The sequence below is a fragment of the Lutra lutra genome, chromosome 15, assembly GCF_902655055.1.
Source record: "Lutra lutra chromosome 15, mLutLut1.2, whole genome shotgun sequence".
NCBI lineage: Eukaryota > Metazoa > Chordata > Mammalia > Carnivora > Mustelidae > Lutra > Lutra lutra.
This window is the reverse complement of record NC_062292.1, coordinates 36765564-36788297: the sequence shown is the minus strand read 5'-3', so window position 1 is coordinate 36788297 and position 22734 is coordinate 36765564. Positions and strand designations below refer to the sequence as shown.

The window sequence follows — 22734 nt, the reverse complement described above, 5'->3', positions numbered from 1 at the left end:
GAATTGTAAAAATTCATGGAAACAAATGATAATGAAAACACAATGGTTCAGAATCTGTGGGACACAACAAAGGCAGTCCTGAGAGAAAAATATATAGCGGTACAAGCCTTTCTCAAGAAACAAGAAAGGTCTCAGGTACACAACCTAACCTACACCTAAAGGAGCTGGAGAAAGAACAAGAAAGAAACCCTAAACCCAGCAGGAGAAGAGAAATCATAAAGATCAGAGCAGAAATCAATGAAATAGAAACCAAAAAAACAATAGAACAAATCAACGAAACTAGGAGCTGGTTCTTTGAAAGAATTCATAAGATTGATAAACCCCTGGCCAGACTTATCAAAAAGAAAAGAGAAAGGACCCAAAAAAATAAAATCATGAATGAAAGAGGAGAGATCACAACGAACACCAATGAAATACAGACAATTATAAGAACATACTATGAGCAACTCTACGCCAACAAATTTGACCATCTGGAAGAAATGGATGCATTCCTAGAGACATAAAAACTACCACAACTGAACCAGGAAGAAATGGAAAGCCTGAACAGACCCATAACCAGTAAGGAGATTGAAACAGTCATCAAAAATCTCCAAACAAACAAAAGCCCAGGGCCAGATGGCTTCCTGGGGGAATTCTACCAAACATTTAAAGAAGAACTAATTCCTATTCTCCTGAAACTGTTCCAAAAAATAGAAAGAGAAGGAAAACTTCCAAACTCATTTTATGAGGCCAGCATCACCTTGATCCCAAAACCAGACAAGGATCCCATCAAAAAAGAGAACTACAGACCAATATCCTTGATGAACACAAATGCAAAAATTCTCGCCAAAATCCTAGCCAGTAAGATTCACAGTACATTAAAAGGATTATTCACCACGACCAAGTGGGATTTATTCCAGGGCTGCAAGGTTGGTTCAACATCCACAAATCAATCACTGTGATACAACACATTAATAAAAGAAAGAACAAGAATCATATGATACTCTCCATAGATGCTGGAAAAGCATTTGACAAAGTACAGCATCCCTTCCTGATCAAAACTCTTCAAAGTGTAGGGATAGATGGCACATACCTCAATATTATCAAAGCCATCTATGAAAAACCCACCGCAAATATCATTCTCAATGGAGAAAAACTGAAAGTTTTTCCGCTAAGGTCAGGAACACGGCAGGGATGTCCGTTATCACCACTGCTATTCAACATAGTACTAGAAGTCCTAGCCTCAGCAATCAGACAACAAAAGGAAATTAACGGCATCCAAATCGGCAAAGAAGAAGTCAAACTATCACTTTTTGCAGATGATATGATACTATATGTGGAAAACCCAAAAGACTCCACTCCAAAACTGCTAGAACTTGTACAGGAATTCAGTAAAGTGTCAGGATATAAAATCAATGCACAGAAATCAGTTGCATTTCTCTACACCAACAACAAGACAGAAGAAAGAGAAATTAAGGAGTCCATCCCATTTACAATTGCACCCAAAACTATAAGATACCTGGGAATCAACCTAAGCAAAGAGACTAAGAATCTATACACAGAAAACTATAAAGTACTCATGAAAGAAATTGAGGAAGACACAAAGAAATGGAAAAATGTTCCATGCTCCTGGATTGGAAGAATAAATATTGTGAAAATGTGTATGCTACCTAAAGCAATCTACACATTTAATGTAATTCCTATCAAAGTACCATCCATTTTTTTTCAAAGAAATGGAACAAATAATCCTAAAATTTATATGGAACCAGAAAAGACCTCGAATAGCCAAAGGAACATTGAAAAAGAAAGCCAAAGTTGGTGGCATCACAATTCCGGACTTCAAGCTCTATTGCAAAGCTGTCATCATCAAGACAGCATGGTACTGGCACAAAAACAGACACATAGATCAATGGAACAGAATAGAGAGCCCAGAAATAGACCCTCAACTCTATGGTCAACTCATCTTCGACAAAGCAGGAAAGAATGTCCAATGGAAAAAAGACAGCCTCTTCAATAAATGGTTTTGGGAAAATTGGACAACCACATGCAGAAAAATGAAATTGGATCATTTCCTTACACCACACACAAAAATAGACTCAAAATGGATGAAGGATCTCAATGTGAGAAAGGAATCCATCAAAATCCTTGAGGAGAACACAGGCAACAACCTCTTCGACCTCAGCCGCAGCAACATCTTCCTAGGAACATCACCAAAGGCAAGGGAAGCAAGGGCAAAAATGAACTATTGGGATTTTATCAAGATCAAAAGCTTTTGCACAGCAAAGGAAACAGTTAACAAAACCAAAAGACAACTGACAGAATGGGAGAAGATATTTGCAAATGACATATCAGATAAAGGGCTAGTGTCCAAAATCTATAAAGAACTTATCAAACTCAACACCCAAAGAACAAATAATCCAATCAAGAAATGGGCAGAGGACATGAACAGACATTTCTGCAAAGAAGACATCCAGATGGTCAACAGACACATGAAAAAGTGCTCCATATCACTCGGCATCAGGGAAATACAAATCAACACCACAATGAGATATCTCCTCACACCAGTCAGAATGGCTAAAATTAACAAGTCAGGAAATGACAGATGCTGGCGAGGATGCGGAGAAAGGGGAACCCTCCTACACTGTTGGTGGGAATGCAAGCTGGTGCAACCACTCTGGAAAACAGCATGGAGGTTCCTCAAAATGTTGAAAATAGAACTACCCTATGACCCAGCAATTGCACTGCTGGGTATTTACCCTAAAGATACAAACGTAGTGATCCGAAGGGGCACGTGCACCCGAATGTTTATAGCAGCAATGTCTACAATAGCCAAACTATGGAAAGAACCTAGATGTCTATCAACAGATGAATGGATAAAGAAGAAGTGGTATATATACACAATGGAATACTATGCAGCCATCAAAAGAAATGAAATCTTGCCATTTGCGACGACGTGGATGGAACTAGAGGGTATCATGCTTAGCAAAATAAGTCAATCAGAGAAAGACAACTATCATATGATCTCCCTGATATGAGGGAGAGGAGATGCAACATGAGGGGTTAAGGGGGTAGGAGAAGAGTAAATGAAACAAGATGGGATTGGGAGGGAGACAAACCATAACTGACTCTTAATCTCACAAAACAAACTGAGGGTTGATGGGGGGAGGGGGGTTGGGAGAGTGGGGGTGGGGTTATGGATATTGGGGAGGGTATGTGCTATGGTGAGTGCTGTGAAGTGTGTAAACCTGGCGATTCTCAGACCTGTACCCCTGGGGATAAAAATATATGTTTATAAAAAAATAAAATTTAAAATTCTGAAAAAAAAAAACAAAAAACCTACATATATAAAAACATATAAGTAACTAAAATTTTAATCAACTGACATGTATTTCCTATTTTGCATTTTATGAAATTATCCTGTTTTATCTATAGATAATGAATCTAATAAAGTTTATGAATAAAATTGAAGATCTATATTATCCATTGATCTGTGTAGATGTAATGTGTGTGTTCTCTATATAAACAAATGTTAGTCATAATTCATCAATGGTGATTGACCATAGTTTGAAAACTAAGAGGGTATGGTAAATCCTTCCATAGGAAGAGTCAGCTCTCATGGGAGTTCCAATTATTTCTCCTTTTACAAAAAGGTGGTAACCCAAGATTGTGTTTCCTTCCTTAAGTGCCAATGTTCTAATTTCATAGATGCCCAAGGAATTACAGCCATTAGGATATGTTGTACCTACTTCTGCTTGGGCTGTCTGTTGTCTCAGGCAACCAGCATTGACCTAAGATTATAGCTATCTTAAGAGTACTCCACATATCAACCAACTGTACACTGATAAGCTACAGCTAGAGAAATATTTTTGGGTTTTTTTTTGATATTTTGTTATTTTTCAGCATTTTCTTCAGCTGCTTTGTTTGAATTTTTACCATCATGTGGAATTTTTGTAATATAGTGCTAATTGTTTCCATCCGTGTACACAATGATAAAAGTGTCATTTTATATGTATTAAATTGAGCTTTTTTATTTCAAAATTTTTAAATTTAATGTGACTTGATTTGGAATTGAGAAAAAGTGACTGCCATTGTTCCTCCAGTTAAACCTCCTACCAGTCCAACAAGGAACTTTAAGATTTTCCTTCCCTTGAGCAAATCTGTTTTTGGCATATGTTGTAAATTGGGTATAAATGAGATGGATAACCCAAGCATAATTTGGGGATCTGTACTTACTTAGAAAATTCTATGTATTAAATTTTAATGTATAGGTTACAGTTATAACTTGCAATATGACTGGCATGGATTTATTAATATGGATTCCTATATTCTTCGGGTAGAAATCTGTGATTTGAGCTAGAAGCCTGATGTATACTACTAGGGATAATGATATGTATTATATGCTAGGTTTCCTAGGTGTTCTCTATACATCATACTTGATATCCCTGTTGTTTTAAAGTGTGGACATAATTTCCATAGACCTAGTGCTTATTTTCTAGTAGGTGAATATGGATTAAAAAGTATAAGTTGGGAATACAGTAAATGATCAATTTTTGACCTGGTATATTTAAAATATAATTACCAATTCTGCATATTTAGCAGCTGTTCTTTTACAATAAAATGCTAGCACAGAAATCAGGAATTAAATCGGGATTATTTGCATAGAGTTTGTCATGTGTCCAAAGCTGTACTCAATTCAGTAAGATAATGGAAAAGAACAAAATTCAGTACCTGGATGCATTAGTATATATGCTAGGTTATAATACCAAGAACCAGATTGGTTCAGACCAATCTTCATCCTTGAAGTCAGTGTCTAATAGGAGTTGTTCAAAATCCTTGCTGCTTCTTATGGAAATTAAAGTGGAAGTTTCCACTGCTTCATTGGGTTCCCTATTGATTGAAACTTTCCTAGTTGAGTAGATGGTGCTGACAGCAAACGGTGGGGTGAAGACATTGGGTTTGATGATGCTGGTTATATTGATGGGACCTCCATTGCTTTAAGGTGACCAGGATAATGATCCCTGGAGAAAGTAGTGGATGTCACAGCCAGTGGAGTTGTATTGGACCAGAAGGCGACATTCCAATTCAGAACACTGGCACAACTGCTATTGCTGGAGGGGTCAGAAGAGTATCCATCGCTGCAATGAGAATGGCGTCCAATAGTGAGCAACAGGCAACAGTATGGCCAGCAGGCAGCATGTTGCACTGACCCGCTTAGTAATCTTGACAGGGTTAAAGATGCATGATGGATTCCTGCCTGCAGAATAAGGATAGTAACCTAGACATTCTCAATTGTTTCTTGTAGTTCTTGTCATTCAAGGATATCTATCATTACTATGTCCATTTTTGCCAGCATCTCTGTAAGCTTGGTCACCCTGTATCATACTAGGCTAAATATTAGACATCTAGTGTTAATACAATAAAAGACGGTGTTTTTCAGCCTGCCATTTTTATAGAGGCATCATATTATTTTCTTTAATGTGATGTAACATGCTTTCTTCTTCAGTCACCCAGTAGGTTTTGTTAGTGGTAGGTGTGATAACTTCCCCAGTACTGTATATAGATCGTTTTTTATTTTAATTAATACTTTTCCTACTATTTTAGACTCTGGGGTATTGTTAGTACTCTTACCTCTGTGGGTGCTTGCAATATTAATTCAATCGGAGTTGTCCAATTCCTTCTATATACAGTTTAGAGATCTGATAATTGCTCAGGCTGTTTTAGTCTAAGTTTTCAAATCAGGATTATTATTGAGCTTCTGCTTAAGCCATTACACCTTTCATTTGACCCAGATTTGGTTGGTTTGTAGGTTTAAGTGGAGGTTCCACATTTTGCTTTGTTCCTCAGCCCATTCTAATATTTGTTTTTTTTTTAAGTGTGTGCCCTTAGCTGATGGTTGGGATACCACAGGAAGCAATCCAGATTTCTAATACTCTGGTGGTGGATTTTTGATAATTTTTCCTGCAAAAGATAAGAGTAATCCTATTCAAGACCATGAGTCTACAATGCTGCATGCATACAGTTGATTCTCTGACATGGCCAAGGGTTCTATTTGATCATTTTGTTTTGTTTTGGTTTTGGTTTTTATTAACATATAATGTATTATTAGCCCCAGCGGTACAGGTCTGTGAATAGTCAGGCTTATACACTTCACAGCACTCACCATAGCACATACCCTCCCAATGTCCATAACCCAACCACCCTCCCCCACCTCCCTCCCCAGCAACCCTCAGTTTGTTTTGTGAAATTAAGAGTCTCTTATGGTTTATCTCCCTCCCTATCCCATCTTATTTCATTTTTTCTTTCCATATCCCTCAAGCCCCCCATGCTGCCTCTCAAATTCCTCATATCAGGGAGATCATATGATAATTGTCTTTCTCTGATAGACTTATTTCGTTCAGCATAATACCCTCTAGTTCCATCCATGTCATTGCAAATGGCAAGATTTCATTTCTTTTGATGAAAGAAAGTACTACTGCATAGTACTCCATTGTGTATATACATACCACATCTTCTTTAGCCATTCGTCTGTTGATGGACATCTAGGTTCTTTCCATAGTTTGGCTATTGTAGACATTGCTGCTATAAACATTCGGGTGCATGTGCCCCTTCGGATCACTACATTTGTATCTTTAGGGTAAATACCCAGTAGCGCGATTACTGGGTCATAGGGTAGCTCTATTTTCAACTTTTTGAGGAACCTCCCTACTGTTTTCAAGAGTGGCTGCACCAGCTCGCATTCCCACCAACAATGTAGAAGGGTTCCCCTTTCTCCGCATCCTCACCAACATCTGTCATTTCCTGACTTGTTAATTTTAGCCATTCTGACTGGTGTCAGGTGGTATCTCATTGTGGTTTTAATTTGTATTTCCCTGATGCCGAGGGATATGGAGCACTTTTTCATGTGTCTGTTGACCATCTGGATGTCTTCTTTGCAGAAATGTCTGCTCATGTCCTCTGCCCATTTCTTGATTGGATTATTTGTTCTTTGGGTGTTGAGTTTGATAAGTTCTTTATAGATTTTGGATACTAGCCCTTTATCTGATATGCCATTTGCGAATATCTTCTCCCATTCTGTCAGTCATCTTTTGGTTTTGTTGACTGTTTCCTTTGCTGTGCAAAAGCTCTTGATCTTTTTTTTTCCTTTTAAAGATTTTATTTATTTATTTATTTGACACAGAGAGAGAGAGAGAGAGATCAAGAGATCACAAGTAGGCAGAGAGGCAAGCAGAGAGGGGGGGAAGCAGGCTCCCTGCTGAGCAGAGAGTCCAATGCGGGGCTCAGTCCCAGGACCCTGAGACCATGACCTGAGCCGAAGGCAGAGGCTTAACCCACTGAGCCACCCAGGCACCCCACAAAAGCTCTTGATCTTGATGAAGTCCCGATAGCTCATTTTTTTAAAAGATTTTATTTATTTATTTGTCAGAGAGAGAGAGGGAGAGAGAGTGAACACAGGCAGACAGAATGGCAGGCAGAGGCAGAGGGAGAAGTAGGCTCCCTGATGAGCAAGGAGCCCGATGTGGGACTCGATCCCAGGACGCTGGGATCATGACCCGAGCTGAAGGCAGCTGCTTAACCAACTGAGCCACCCAGGTGTCCCCCGATAGTTCATTTTTGCCCTTGCTTCCCTTGCCTTTGGCAATATTTCTAGGAAGAAGTTGCTGTGGCTGAGGTCGAAGAGGTTGCTGCCTGTGTTCTCCTCAAGGATTTTGATGGATTCCTTTCTCACATTGAGGTCTTTCATCCATTTGGAATCTATTTTTCTGTGTGGTGTAAGGAAATGATCCAGTTTCATTTTTCTGCATGTGGCTGTCCAATTTTCCCAACACCATTTGTTGAAGAGACTGCCATTTTTCCATTGGATGTTCTTTCCGGCTTTGCCAAAGATTAGTTGACGATAGAGTTGAGGGTCTATTTTTTTTTTTAAAGATTTTATTTGTTTACCTGACAGAGAGAGATCACAAGCAGGCAGAGAGGCAGGCAGAGAGACAGGAGGAAGCAGGCTCCCTGCTGAGCAGAGAGCCCGATGCGGGACTCGATCCCAGGACTCCGAGATCATGACCTGAGCCGAAGGCAGCGGCTTAACCCACTGAGCCACCCAGGTGCCCCGAGGGTCTATTTCTGGGCTCTCTATTCTGTTCCACTGATCTATGTGTCTGTTTTTGTACCAGTACCATACTGTCTTGATGACAGTTTTGTAACAGAGCTTAAAGTCTGGAATTGTGATGCCACCAACTTTAGTTTTCTTTTTCAACATTCCTCTGGCTATTTGGGGTCTTTTCTGGTTCCATATAAATTTTAGGATTTTTCTTCCATTTCTTTGAAGAAAATTGATTTGGGATTGGGGATTTGGGATTTGGGATTGTGTTAAGCATGTAGAGTGCATTAGGTAGTATAGACATTTTCACAGTTTTTGTTCTTCCAATCCATGAGCATGGAACATTTTTCCATTTCTTTGGGTCTTCCTCAGTTTCTTTCATGAGTACTTTATAGTTTTCTGAGTACAGAAACTTTGTCTCTTTGGTTAGGTTTATTCCTAGGTATCTTATGGTTTGGGGAGAAATTATAAATGGGATTGACTCCTTAATTTCTCTTTCTTCTGTCTTATTGTTGGTGTATAGAAATGCAACTGATTCTGTGCATTGATTTTATATCCTGACACTTTATTGAATTCCTGTACAAGTTCTAGCAGTTTTGGAGTGGAGTCTTTTGGATTTTCCACATAAAGTATCATATCCTCTGCAAAGACTGATAGTTTGACTTCTTTGCCAATTTGGATGCCTTTAATTTCTTTTTATCGTCTGATTGCTGAGGCTAGGACTTCTAATACTATGTTGAATAGCAGTGGTGATAATGGACATCCCTGCCATGTTCCTGACCTTAGCAGAAAAGCTTTCAGTTTTTCTCCATTGAGAATGACATTCGCTGTGGGTTTTTCATAGATGGCTTTGATGATATTGAGGTATATACCCTCCATCCCTACACTTTGGAGAGTTTTGATCAAGAAAGGATGCTGTACTTTGTCAAATGCTTTTTCAGCATCTATTGAGAGTATTGTATGGTTCTTGTTCTTTCTTTTATTAATGTATTGTATCACATTGATTGATTTGCGGATGTTGAACCAAACTTGCAGCCCTAGAATAAGTCTCACTTGGTCGTGGTGAATAATCCTTTTAATGTACTGTTGAATCCTATTGGCTAGTATTTTGGTGAGAATTTTCGCATCTGTGTTCATCAAGGATATTGGTCTGTAATTCTTTTTTTGGTGGGGTCTTTGGTTTTGGGATTCAAGGTGATGCTGGCCTCATAAAATGAGTCTGGAAGTTTCTTTCCATTTCTATTTTTTGGAACAGTTTCAGGAGAATAGGAATTAATTCTTCTTTAAATGCTTGGTAGAATTCCCCTGGGAAGCCGTCTGGCCCTGGGCTCTTGTTTGTTGGGAGATTTTGATGACTGTTTCAATCTCCTTACTGGTTATGGGTCTGTTTAGGTTTTCTATTTCTTCCTGGTTCAGTTTTGGTAGTTTATATGTCTCTAGGAATGCATCCGTTTCTTCCAGATTGTCAAATTTGCTGGCATATAGTTGCTTATAATGTTCTTATAATTGTTTGCATCGCTTTGGTGTTGGTTGTGATCTCTCCTCTTTCATTCATGATTTTATTAATTTGGGTCCTTTCTCTTTTCTTTTTGATAAGTCTGGCCATGGGTTTGTCAATCTTATTAATTCTTTCAAAGAACCAGCTCCTAGTTTCATTGATTTGTTCTACTATTTTTTTGTTTCTATTTCATTGATTTCTGCTCTGATCTTTATTATTTCTCTTCTCCTGCTAGGTTTAGGTTTTCTTTGCTGTTTCTTTCTTCAGCTTCTTTAGGTGTAGGGTGAGTTTGTGTATTTCTAGTATTATGTGTATACTTGTGTACACAAATACTTATGTATTTGAGACCTTTCTTGTTTCTTAAGAAAGGCTTGTACTATATAATCATTTGTATCATCTGGAAGTGTCTGTCAGCTTTCACCTTCCATGGAGTATTCACTAGTGGCCTCTAACCTTTAAACTTTCAGCAATTATCACATTCCTTAATTTGAATTGCAGGTATTTTGTAGGTATATATGTGTTTCTTTTTTATTTCAAGTTTTTATTTAAGTTCTAGTTAGTTAACATATACGGTAAAATTGGTTTCACGTGTAGAATTAAGTGATTCATCACTTGGGATGAACACAGAGTGTTATATATAAGTGCCCTCCTTAGTACCCATCACCCATTTAGCCTGTCCTCTACCCACCTCCTTCCGTCAACCCTCAGTCTGTTCTCTATCATTAAGAGTCTCTTACAGCTTGTTTCTCTCCTCTCTCTCTCTCTTTTTGCCCCTTTCCCATATGTTCATCTGTTTTGTTTCTTAAATTCCACACATCAGTAAAATCATAATGGTACTTGTCTTTCTCTGACTTATTTTGCTTAGCATAATACACTGTAGCTCCATCTGCATCATTGCAAATTGCAAGATTTCATTCCTTTTGATGGCAAGTAATATTCCATTGTATATATACACCACATCTTCTTTATCCATTCATCAGTCAATGGACATACAGGCTTTTTCCATAATTTGGCTATTGTTGATAATGCTGCTATAAACATTGGGGTGCCTGTGCTCCCTTGAATCAGTATCTTTTTATCCTTTGGGTAAAGATCTAGGAGTGCAATTGCTGGGTCATAGGGTAAGTCTATTTTTAACAACTTGAGGAGCCTCCAAACTATTTTCCAGAGTGGCTGCACCAGTTCGCATTCCCACAAACAGTGTAAGAGGGCTCCACTTTCTCCACATCCTCACCAACATCTGTTGTTTTCTGTGTCGTTAATTCTAGCCATTCTGACAAGTATGAAGTGGCATCTCATTGTGCTTTTGATATGTATTTCCCTGATGATGAGTGGTGTCCAGGATCTTTTCATGTGTCTGTCAACCATTTGTATGTCTTCTTTGGAAAAATGTCTGTTCATGTTTTCTGCCCTTTTCTTAACTGGATTACTTTGGGGGTATTGAGTTTAATTAGTTCTTTATAGACTTTGGATACTAACACTCTATCGGATGTCATTGGCAAATATCTTCTCCCATTCTGTAGGTCATCTTTTAGTTCTGTTGATTGTTATGTGTTTCTTTCCTAACCATGTTCTAGTGCTTTGTGTCTCAGCATGATTGTTTGTAATAGGTGCCCATGCAATGATCCAATCAATTGGCATTGTCCTTCTTGTTTACGTATGGTTGTGTTTTGAATTGGTTTCCTCATTAGTCATGAATCATTATGGTTTTTGTTAAATTTCAGGAATTTTGGCTTGTTTTCCTAATGAGGCTCTCTATCTGGTAAGTTTCATTACTCAGAGTTGTCTTTCTGATGTGCAGAGACATGTGTGATGAACATGGAGATATCAGCCAGTGCCATTTTCTCTCATATATCCTTACTCCCTATGTTCATATTTCCCTTTCCAGTCATTTTTCCCACCATGTTGCTGACAAAAAGCTATTCCAGTAGCTATTGCCCATGAGTCTAAGATAAGATATATGTCATTCTGATTTTCCTTAACAGATTGTTCAATTACCAATTTTGTGGCTATTAACTCAGCATATTGTGCTGATTTTCTGGAGCCTGATTCTGTCAGGGCTGGACCACCATTAGTCCTCAAGGATGCTGCCTGCCAGCATTTTCCAGATGGTGTCATGGAGGCTGATCCATCTATAAACCAGGCATTGTTGAATGCCACGGTCCATGGCAGTCCCCATTGCCCAACTGCTGGAGCTTGGATAGGCTCACCCGTCAGGAATTCTGGTAAGTCCACTATTGGCGTATTGGAGATTTTCTCAGTTCACACAGAAAGTCGAACCTCAATCCATTTTTCCTGCTTGAAAATATACCATTTCCATGTTAGGACTTCATGGTCAGGACTAGTTTCTTTCAGTTTGTCGGGGCCCTACTTATCCCACTCCAGTATAGGCTCTTGGAGTTTAAATATAATTAGTTTATTTTCTGTTAGTTTCTCTGCATTTTGTAGGGCTTATAGAGTGCCCAAGTGAACCTTTAATTGGGTTGTTTCTGTTCTTGGGCCATGGGAACCTCTTAATCCAAAATACAGTTGGGTAATATTTGGGGTCCTGTGGTGTTTTAGACGGCAGAGCCCACACTGCAAACCCTTTTGAGTGTAAGCATTCTGGCTTATCTCTAGAGTCCTCATTAGCTGATGCCACTGAATTACAAGTTCTGACAGCAGTAGTGAAATAAGTAAAGGCTGACTCTTGAGTCTCTGTCCATCTAAACCCCTTACTCTTCCTACTCATTTAATAAATATGTTTTAATATGATCCTCATGTGTGGTATGTGCTGTTTCCAATATCCAAATAGTCTGATCAGTTTCAGAGCTGACTTTTATGGTACAAATGGAATGCAACCTAGCTTTTCTGTGACTTGGTCTGGTATTTTTTTGCCTTCAGAAAGCCTAGAAATTTTACTGTAGTATAAGGTCCTTGGATGTTACTTGGGTCAATGGTTCATTCTCTGGGTGTAAGAAATTCAATTAACTCTCTGTTCTTCCCAGTTATCACCATAAATTGTATGTCATCAATACAGGAAATGCTTGTTTTTGTATGTGTTGTTTTCTTGAAAGGCTTGGGTGTTTTGTGTTAGAAAGTTGTGGGTTCTCACTGATGTATACGATCAGTGAACTGATATTTTCTGCCTTCCCATATGAGGGCAGGTATGGGTTGGCTCTCATCAATGGGAACAGCAATGAACATGTCAGATATGTCTATCAGTATGTAATAAGTTGCTGATCTAGTAGTAATATTGATTATAATGCCTATATCTGAGAGTGCTCCCTCAATTTTGAGAGAGTATTTGTTTAACTTCCTATTATCTACTGTGCGTCTATATGACCCATCTGGCTTTTTAACAGGCCTGACTGGGTTGTTACATGGTAAAATAGTAAGGACAATAATTTGTTCCTTTAGGAGTTCCTGAATGTTTCCCTTAAATTTTGTATGTCCTATTACATCTAGTCCAAGAATGTTTTCTAAATTGGAACCAATAAGGCTTTTATCCTTAATGAGTGATCTATCACCAACTGTTAGTAATCTATATACCATTGTCCCGGGGTTAATTTTCATCTTAATACTTCAACTAATTCCTTTTTTATTGTTAAAGTTTTCTAAATTAGTAGGATAACCTAGTGTAATTGTTACCTAGGACCATATATCTATCAACATAATGATACATGTAGCATTTTTACATATAAAGGTGGCTTCTACTGATATGACCGGGTTACCAGGTGATTTTCTCCAGCCTGGGCCAAGAGACAGAGATTGCCAAGTCCCTGTGGGATTTGCTCTCCTTTAGCTACCAGTGGCTTGTCTATTAATGGGATTAAGCTTTAAAAAGGAGTATTTACAATGAGGGGGTCAGTAGGTCTATATGTGAGTTTATTTTTCTTAGGACTATTTACTCTAAGAGCTGGTTTCCATTTCTCTGACATTGAACATATTAATTTCTGGGGTTTCTATTTGGGTTTCTATTTTTATAATTTGTTGTAAAGGGTGCTAGTTTAAATGGTTTAGGTGGCCAAATGGATCTTGCATACTTAGTTCTAAATGGCCTATTTTGATTAGGTATTTACATTTGGAGTAGGCCTGTTTTGTCTATATACTTAAGAGTTAAATCTATAGCCTTTCTCTAGACTTAGTACTCCAGCTGTTTTTATTAAATCAATCAGTTGTCCTGTGTTTCTGGCACCTGAAAATACTATAAATAATGCTTTTCTGTTCTATGGGGGCTCAGCTTTTAGACTGACCTTTTCAATTTGTTCTGTTGCTTCCACATATAGCCATGAGGGTGTCCGTTATCATGAATCACAATTAATAGTTCTAAGTTCATATTAGTATGAATCCTGCTTCCCCTGCTGTTCTCAATGGATATATTTCAAGGAATAATAGGTTAGGTAGACACTATCTTAATCTCCAGGTTGTTGCTATTCAAAGATCTTTATAAATTAGTATTATTTTCTCCAAATAATCAAAGGTGTCAATTTGTGTTAGCATCAATGGTAATGGGCCCAAACTGCACAATCTCTCTTCCTGTGAGGGTAAAGTTTTGTTTTCTTTTGGACCATGAATCTAATAGTCACTGGGTTTCTGTGTCCAAATGAGTTTGTTGGAATTCTAATTTTGTCATATTTAGTCTAGTAAAGCTCTCTTCAGTGACTCTAATTCATCCCATATTGTCAAAGATTAATTGACCATATAATTGTGGGTTTATTTCCAGGTTTTCTAGTCTGTTCCATTGATCTATGTGTCTATTTTTATGCCAGTACCACCCTGTTTTGATTACTACAGCTTTGTAATATAACTTGAAGTCTGAAATTATGATACCTCCAGCTTTGCATTTCTTTTTCAAAATTGATTTGGCAATTTGGAGACTTTTATGGTTCCATATACATTTTAGGATTGTTTGTCCTAGTTCTGTTGGTATTTTGATAGACATTGCATTAAATCTAGATTGCTTCAGGTAGTATAGACATTTAAAAAAAATTTTTTTAAGATTTTATTTGAGAGAGAAACAGAGAGAGCATGAGAGGAGAGAAGGTCAGAGGAAGAAGCAGACACCCCGTAGTGCTGAAGCCTGATGTGGGACTCGATCCCAGGACCTGGGATCATGACCTGAGCCAAAGGCAGTGGCTTAACCAACTGAGCCACTCAGGTGCCGCTAGTATAGACATTTTAACAATATTTGTTCTTCTCTGCCATGAGCATGGAATGTCTTTCCATTTCTTTGTGTCATCTTCAATTTCTTTCATCACTGTTTTATAGTTTAAAGTACAGGTCTTTCACATCTTTGGTTGGGTTTCTTTTTTTTTTTTTTAAGATTTTTTATTTATTTATTTGACAGAGATCACAGGTAGGCAGCGAGGCAGGCAGAGAGAGAGAGGAGGAAGCGGGTTCCCTGCCGAGCAGAGAGCCCGATGTGGGGCTCGATCCCAGGACCCTGGGATCATGACCTGAGCCGAAGGCAGAGGCTTTAACCCACTGAGCCACCCAGGCGCCCCTGGTTGGGTTTATTCTTATATATTTTACTATTTTTGTTGCAATTGTAAATGGGATTTTTTTTTCTCTTGATTTCTTTCTGCTGTTTCATTATTAGTGTATAGAAATACAAAAGAGGGGCGCCTGGGTGGCTCAGTGGGTTAAAGCCTCTGCCTTCACCTCAGGTCATGATCCCAGGATCCTGGGATCGAGCCCTGCTTTGGGCTCTCTGCTCAGCGGGGAGCCTGCTTCCCTTCCTTTCTGCCTGCCTCTCTGCCTCCTTGTGACCTCTGTCAAATAAATAAATAAAAATCTTTCAAAAAAATTAAAAAATACAAAAGATTTTTGCACATTGATTTTGTATCCTGTGACTTTATGGAATCATTTATTCTAGTGGTTTTCTGGTGTAGTCTTTTGGGTTTTTTAAATATAGTATCATCTGCAAAAAGTGGAAGATTTACTTCTTCCTTATCAATTTATATGCATTTTATTTCCTTTTGTTGTGTAATTGCTATGGCTAGGACTTCCATTACTATACTGAATAAAAGCAGGGAGAATGAACATCCCTGTCTTCTTGTTTCTGACCCTTAGGGGAAAAGGTCTTAAATTTTCCCCACTGAGTATGATGTTCACTGTGGGTTTTCCACAGATGACCTTTATAATGTTGAGGTATATTCCCTCTAAACCTACTTTGTTGGGGTCTTTTATCATGAATGGATGTTGTATTTTGTCAACTGCTCTTTCTGCATCTACTGAAATGATTTTATGGTTTTTATCCTTTCTTTAATTGATGCGATATAATATGCTGATTGACTTGCAAATATTGAGTCACTCTTGTATCCCAGGGATAGATCCAACTTGATGGAGGTGAATGATTTTTTTAATGTATTGTTGGTTCTCTTCATTAGTATTTGTTGTCAGAGTTTTCTTTTTTTGTAGTGTCTTAATCTGGTTTTGTTTTCGGGGTAAGGATAACCTCATAGAATGAATTTGGAAGCCTTCCTTCCTCTTCCATTTTTTAGAATAGTTTGGGAATAGGTATTAACTCTCCTCCTTTAAATATTTGGTAGAGGGTTGCCTGGGTGGCTCAGTGGGTTAAGCCTCTGCCTTCAGCTCAGGTCATGATCTCAGGGTCCTGGGATCAAGCCCCACATCGGGCTCTCTGCTCAACAGGGAGCCTGCTTTCCCCTCTCTCTCAGCCTACCTCTCTGCTTACTTGTGATCTCTGACTGTCAAATAAATAAATAAAAATTTTAAAAATAAATAAATAAATAATAAATATTTGGAAGCATTCACCTGTGAAGCTGTGTGGTCCCGGACTTTTTTTTTTTGGAAGTTTTTTGATTATTGACTTAATCTCCTTGCTGGTAATTGATCTAGTCAAATTTTCTATTTCTTCCTGGTTCAGTTTTGGTAAGCTATATGTTTCTAGGAATTTATCCTTTTCTTTAAGTTGTCCAATTTGTTGGCATACAGTTTTTCATAATAATCTCTTAGAATTATTTGTATTTTTATGATGTTGGTTGCTATTTCTCCTCTTCCATTTGTAATTTTGTCTGAATTCTTTCTCTCTCAATAAGTCTGGCTAGAGGTTTATGAATTTTATCTTTTCAAAGAACCAGCTACTGGTTTCATTTATCTTTTCTGATTTCTTAGTATCTATATCATGTATTGCTGCTTTAATCATTATTTCCTTCCTCCCGCCAGTTTTAGGTTTTGTCTGTTCTTTTTCTAGCTCCTTTAGGTGTAAGGTTAGGTTGAGATTTTTCTTACCTCTTGAGGTACGCATGTATTGCTGTGAACTTTCCCTCTTAGAAGGGAAAGGTTTTAGAACATTCTGTTTTCGTTTTCATTTGATTCCATGTACTTTGGGATTTCTTCTTTGATTTCATGGTTGACCCATTCATTGTTTAGTAGCATATTACTTAACCTTCAAGTACTTGTGTCTTTCCAGATTTTTTCTTGTGATTGACTTCCAGTTTCATAACGTTGGTCAGAAAAGATGCATGATATGACGTCAATCTTTTTGAATTAGTTGAGACTTGTTAATATGTTATCTATTTTGGAGAACATTTCTCCTGAACATGAAGAGAACTGCACCTGAAAAGACTGTGTAATCTACTGTTTTAGGATGGAATGTTCTAAATATATCTTCTAAATCCATCTAGTACACTGTGTCATTCCAAGCCATTGTTTCCTTACTGATTTTCTGATTGGGTGATCTATTGATATAAGTGGGGTGTTCAAGTCCTCTACTATTACTGTATTACTATTGATCAGTTCATTTATGCTTGTTACTATTTTATGTATGTAGATGCTCCTATGTTGGGTGCATAAGTATTTACAATTATATCTTCTCGTTGAATTGTCCTGTTTATGATTATATAGTGTCCTTCATTGTCTCTTGTTAGTCTTTGTTTTACAGAGTTTTTTAAAAGATTTTTTCAATTATTTGACACAGAGAGAGAGAGAGAGAGAGAGAGAGCATGCACACAAGCAGAAATAGGCAGAGTGGCAGGCAGAGAGAGAGAGACAGTCTCTCTGCTGAGCAGAGAGCCCAATGCAGGGCTTGATCCCAGGACTCTGGGATCATGACCTGAGCTGAAGGCAGCCGCTTAACCAACTGAGTCACCCAGGTGCCCCTACAGTCTTTGTTTTAAAATCTATTTTGTCTGATGTAAGTATTGCCACTCTAGCTTTCTTTTGAAATCCATTTGCATGATAGAAGTTTTCCATCCTTTCACTTTCAATTTGCAGGTGTCTTTAGGTCTAAAATTAGTCTCCTGTAAGCAGCACAGAAATGGGTCTCATTTTTATATCCATTCTGTAACCCTATGTGTTTTAATTGGAGCATTTAGTCCATTTAAATTCAAAGTAATTATTGATATGTACTTATTGCCATTTTACTACTTGTTTTGTGGTTGTTTCTAAAGTTTTTCTTGATCCTTGTCTTTCTCTCTTTCATAGTTTGCTCATTTGTTTTAGTGATATATTTGGATTTTTTTAAAGTATTTTTATTTTTGCACATGAACAGATGCGTGTGCGCACGAGAGAGAGATGCACACATGAACAGAGGGGAGGGGCAGAAAGAGAAGCAGGCTCCCTGATGAGCAGGGAGCCCGATGCAGGACTTGATCCCGGGAACCTGGGATCATGACCTGAGCTGAAGGTAGATGGTTAACCAACTGAGCTACCCAGGCCCCTGGACTTCTTTCTCTTTATTCTTAGCTTTGTATTGGGTTTTTTGATGTGATTACCATTAGATTTGCATGTAACATCTTCTGCATAATAGTCTATATTAAGTTGATGGTTGTTTTTAAATTTGAACTCATTCTTTACTCCTCTCCTCCCCACATTTTAGGTGTCATATTTTACATCCTTTTGTGAGTTCCTTGGCTGATTCTTTTAAAAGAAATATTCATCTTTCTATTTTTCCCACTTTCATATTGTCACTTTTGGTCTTGTCTTTCCACTCAAACAGTCCTCTTTAATAATTCTTGGAGGGCTGGTTAGTGGTCATGAATGGCTTTAGTTTTTGTCTGAGAAACTCTTTATCTCTCTATTCTGAATGATAGCCTTCCTGGATATGGTATTCTTGGGTGCAAGTTTTTTTCTATATGGCACTTCAAATACCATACCATTCCCTTCTGGTTTGCAAAGTTTCTGCTGAAAAATCCACTAATAGCTTTACAGGGTTTCCCTTGTATGTAATTGTCTTTTTTTTGTCTTGCTGCTTTTAAATTTTTTTATCATTACATTTTGCCATTTTAATTACAATATGTCTTGGTGTGGATATGCTTTTGTTGATTTTGCTTGGGAGGGGGGACTCTATGTCCCCTGGATCTGACTATTCATCTCCTTCCCCAGATCAGGGAAGTTTTGGGCTATTATTTCTTCAAATATGTTCTCTGTTCCCTTTTCTCACTATGAGTCTCATTATGTTTGATGGAATCACCGAGTTCTCTAGGTCTAATCTCATTTTGCATAATTCTTTTTCTCTCTTTTGTTCAACTTGATTATTTTCCATTACTCTATCTTCTAGGTCATTAATTTGTTCTGCTTCTTCCAGGCTGCTGTTCATTACATCAGCATGTTTCTCATTTGATTTATTGAAACTTTCTCTCTGCTAGTAATATAGCAGATATCTCTGTATTAAAGGTCTGATTGATGTCTTCCACTCTTCTCTCAAGTTTAGTGAGTATCTTTATGATCATTACTTTAAATTCTCCATCAGGCATGTTACCCCTACGTTTCACTTAAAAACTGACTGTGGCATTGTTCTGTTCCTTCATTGAAGGCAAATTCCTTGGTGTTATTTTCTCTAAGGCTCTGTGTGTTAGGAAAGTCAGCTATATGTCCTGTTCTTAAGTATAATGGCCTTATGAAGAAGAGGTCCTATAGTGCCCTGCAGTATAGTGTCTCCTCTTTCCCAGGGCCTAGAACTTCCGGGAATGTCTGCAATGTGTGCTGCCTGTACTCTGCTGTTGTGTCCTGGCCACTTTAAAGTAACTCTCTTTTTTTTTTTTTTAAGATTTTATTTATTTGTTAGAGAGAGAGAGGGAGCGAGCATGAGCACAGGCAGACAGAGTGGTAGGCAGAGGCAGAGGGAGAAGCAGGCTCCCCGCTGAGCAAGGAGCCCGATGTGGGACTCGATCCCAAGACACTGGGATCATGACCTGAGCCAAAGGCAGCCGCTTAACCAACTGAGCCACCCAGGCGTCCCCTGGCCACTTTATCCTTCAGGCCAGTCATCTGGAGAGCCTCTCTTTGCCTGTTGTGGGCCATGTTTGGTCCCCAACCGGAGTGTGGCAGGTTTTAACTAGATGTGCTCTGGTCTGCTTGTAAAATGAGACCTGTCACCACTGCCACCAGAAATGAGGCCCTGCAAAACTCCTAGGTTGGGAGATGAAGTGTTGGCAGGGTGTTAGGCTAATCTTCTTGGGGGGTGAGGGGCAGCACTGGGACTGAGGCAAACATGACTAGGAAGGGCGGTTCCACCAGACATGGGGAATGGTGTTTGGTCTAAGGTAGGTAGTGAATGTTGGTGCTGTGCTGGTTCCCACAGGTGGCCCTGTGCTTAGGTGAAGGGCAGAGGGAAGGGACATGGGGCCTGCCAGTTCCTTTGTTCTGGTCTCTCCACGAATGCTGCCTCTCTGGGACATGCTCTGAGCTGAGCAAATAACCTCCCCACTGTGTGCCCCAGGAACTCTTCATATCACGGTTTCCACATTGTATGTTCATGGGTTGTTTGCCCTGCCTTCTCTCCAAAAGCACCCCCAGTACCATCTGGGTTTTTCCCAAGGCAAGCCTGCTGATCTTAAAAATTCCTGAAGCCCTGATAGTTGCAAGAATTCATGAAATTCAATCCATCTTGCTTTCTAAGCCAACTGTTATGGGAATTTGTCTTCTCCGTGTGGGGTCCCTTGTGTGCTACATTATTTCTCACCCTTCTCTGGAATCAGCTTCCTCCCCACTGCAGCAACCATGATCCATTACTCTCCCAAACTGTGTCTCCACATTTCCTACCTTCTTCAATGTGGCCTCTTCTCTACCTTTAGTTGTGGAGTTTGTTCTGCCAGGCTTCAGGTTGATTTCTGGGGTATCTGGGATGATTTGATAGTTTTCTAGTTGTATTCATGCGACGAGGCAAGCCTAGGTCCTCCTACTCTGCTGCCATCTTCCCTTAACCCTTAGTTGCTCTTCCTCTTTTTTCTTAAAGACTTTAAAAATCTCTATACCCTATGTGGGGCTCAAACGCATAACCCTAAGACCAAGAGCCTCATGCTCTACTGACTGAGCTAGCCAGGCATCCCCTCTCTGTTATTCTTTTTAATACAAGATATAACAAACTGAGTTGATCAAGCCAAAATCTGGAGTTTCCTTAATTTTAAGTATTATCCAAACTAAGTCCTCAGTAGGTCTCCAGGAATCCTCAGAAGTTAATATAAAACCTATTTGGCCCTTAAACCACCTGCTGAGTAATTTTAGTAGAGTTAGCTACCAAGGCATATTTGCTCTTTTCCTCCTGTCTTACACAACTGTGTTCAAAATGCAACTAATGAATCACTGAAAACACTTCCTCAAACACTAATGATGTACTGCATGGTGGCTAACATAAAAAAAAAAAAGCCTTATCATATAAAACTATTTGGAATGCTCTATTAAGTGTCTATAGTATGGTAAAGCATCACAAATAATTATTGTGCCAATGTAGTACCAAATTATATCAGCTGTCAGTTTTGTCCATTCAAAGGCTGTTTATAATTTCAGTAGGCTGTTACAGATGTAAATAGTATATTAAGTTTAAAATTTCTCAATCTGAGAATGGGCCTAACCAGATTTTAATCAATTATAAATTTAATATAATGTATCAACCTATATTTCAAATTTGGCATGGAGTAGGATATATCCCCGAGTACTGACCAACATTAATTATTACTACTTTGCTTTGGATTGTAGGCTACCCAATTATTTTGGTGGGGGAGACACATAAATACTCAGTTTGGCAACAGTTTGCTTCACACAGTTTCACTGTGGGATTTTACAACTCAATAGCATACAGGAGCATATCTTTAATAAGCCAATAAAGAAATAACATACTCTAAATCAACTGTGACCAACAAAAGACAAAACTGCAAGATGCAAAATAAAATACATGCATTTAGTTGGAGTGTTAGGGATTGCAATCTGGGAGACACAGATTCAACCAAAATAAAAATTGTGCTCTGGAGGAGAGATAAAGGAAATTAGAGGGTTTTCCCTTATGCTCAATTAACCAACATAGCCTCATTAGTTTTTGATGTAGTGTTCAATGATTCATTAGTTACATATAACACCAAATTAGAGTTTATAAAGAGGAAAGAGGAAATTTAAGTAAGTTATTTCAAATTAAATGTAATTGGTGCTGGTATAGCTACTATAACACTAATCTATATGTGATCAGTTGCTAGGGCTAGTGTTAATTGGAAAATCCATTTATGTCCACTTCAACATGCAGCCAATGATTTTTAGGTGAGTTCCAGAACTCTGAGAATTTGAGGCAGAATATGTACATGAGCCCCACTTCCTCAGTATCTGAGCTCCATTTTAAATAACCCTCTTAGCAATGCTTTTTTTTTTTTTTTTTAAGATTTTATTTATTTATTTTGACAGACAGAGATCACAAGCAGGCAGAGAGGCAGGAAGAGAGAGAGAGGTGGAAGCAGGCTCCCTGCTGAGCAGAGAGCCCGATGTGGGGCTCGATCCCAGGATCCTGGGACCATGACCTGAGCCAAAGGCAGAGGCTTTAACCCACTGAACCACCCAGGCGCCCCAGCAATGCTTTGCTCCATTATCATTACCCCCTTTTGACTGAGATATTTGCATACAGAAAGCATCAATGATCAACCTTTGGTTTTGTAATCTCATTGCAATGCTGAAATGGCCAACAACCTGCTCCAGGTCCACCAAGTACCTAAGTGGACAGTCTCATGGTTAGTCAGTATTCATCATGTTTAACAGGCTTGCTATGCAAGAGTCTTAAGGCCACATTTGGGAAACAAGGAGGTTTAAGGAAGTGGACTTTAGACTATGTCAGCTGAAGTTTCACTTTTTGGTTGTCAGTGGGTAAGTTTGATGAATATTTTTAAGTCTTTAAGCAACTAGTACCAAAACAATAAATACAACTTAAAACAATAATAATATAATTTGTATACTCAAA

General features: G+C 38.5%; 1 long non-coding RNA gene across 2 annotated transcripts in view; it reads right to left on the bottom strand.

Annotated features, from left to right (window-relative positions):
• The window catches only part of LOC125086063 (uncharacterized), a 96010-nt gene that overhangs the window by 34204 nt on the left and 39072 nt on the right, over window positions 1-22734 (bottom strand). The window contains exon 3 of one of the 2 annotated variants that reach the window (XR_007123086.1): window positions 3585-5114. The exons of the other annotated variant lie outside the window; for it this stretch is intronic. This is a non-coding gene — a long non-coding RNA (uncharacterized LOC125086063). Of the gene's footprint in view, window positions 1-3584; window positions 5115-22734 lie in introns of those variants that run through there. 2 annotated transcript variants of the gene reach the window in all.